Source organism: Chinchilla lanigera, unplaced genomic scaffold (assembly GCF_000276665.1).
Source record: "Chinchilla lanigera isolate Chin_1 unplaced genomic scaffold, ChiLan1.0 scaffold00046, whole genome shotgun sequence".
Taxonomy (NCBI): domain Eukaryota; kingdom Metazoa; phylum Chordata; class Mammalia; order Rodentia; family Chinchillidae; genus Chinchilla; species Chinchilla lanigera.
In genome coordinates this window covers 17,991,315-17,992,238 of record NW_004955447.1, presented here as the reverse complement: position 1 = coordinate 17,992,238, position 924 = coordinate 17,991,315, and positions in this window count along the sequence as shown.

Below are 924 nucleotides of genomic sequence, written 5' to 3'. Positions count from 1 at the left end.
TGCCATATCAATAGAGCCAAAGACAAAAATCACATGACCACCTCAGTTGATGCAGAAAAAGCTTTAGATAAAGTCCAACACTCATTCATGATAAAAAAAAAAACCCTACAGAAAATAGGAATAGATGGCCTTTACTTCAATCTGATCAAAGCCATCTATGACAAATCAACAGCTAACATCATGCTAAATGGTCAAAAATTGAAAGCTTTCACTTTAAAATCAGGAACAAGAGGGGCTGGGGATTTATCTCAGTGGCAAAGCGCCTGCCTGGCAAGCGCAAGGTCGTGAGTTCAGTTCCCGGTACCGGAGAAAAACCAAAAATCAGGAACAAGAAAAGGATGTCCACTGTCGCCATTCCTATTCAATATAGTTCTGGAAATATCAGCCAGAGCAATAAAACAAGAGAGAAAAATAAAAGGAATAAGGATAGGAAAGGAAGAAGTGAAATTTTAATTATTAGCAGATGACATGATACTCCACATGGAAGACCCCAAGAACTCCACCAAAAGGCTTATAGATTTAATAATGAAATTCAGTAGTGTAGTCGGATTCAAAAGTCAGCACTCCATAATCAATAGCATTCCTGTACACAAACAACAAACAGACTGAGAGACGTTAGGAGAACCACACCTTTCACAATAGCCTCTAAAAAACTGAGATACGTAGGGATCAATCTAACAAAAGAAGTAAAAGATCTATACAGTGAAAATTACAGTGCTCTGTAAAAAGAGATTGAAGAGGATGTCAGAAAATGGACAGATATTCCTTGCTCATGGATAGGAAGAACCAACATTCTGAAAATGGTCATTCTCTCAAAATTGTTGTACAAATTCAATGCAATCCATATTAAAATACCATTAATATACATCACAGATCTAGAGAAAACATTCCTAAAATTCATCTGGAACCAGAAGAGATCCAGAA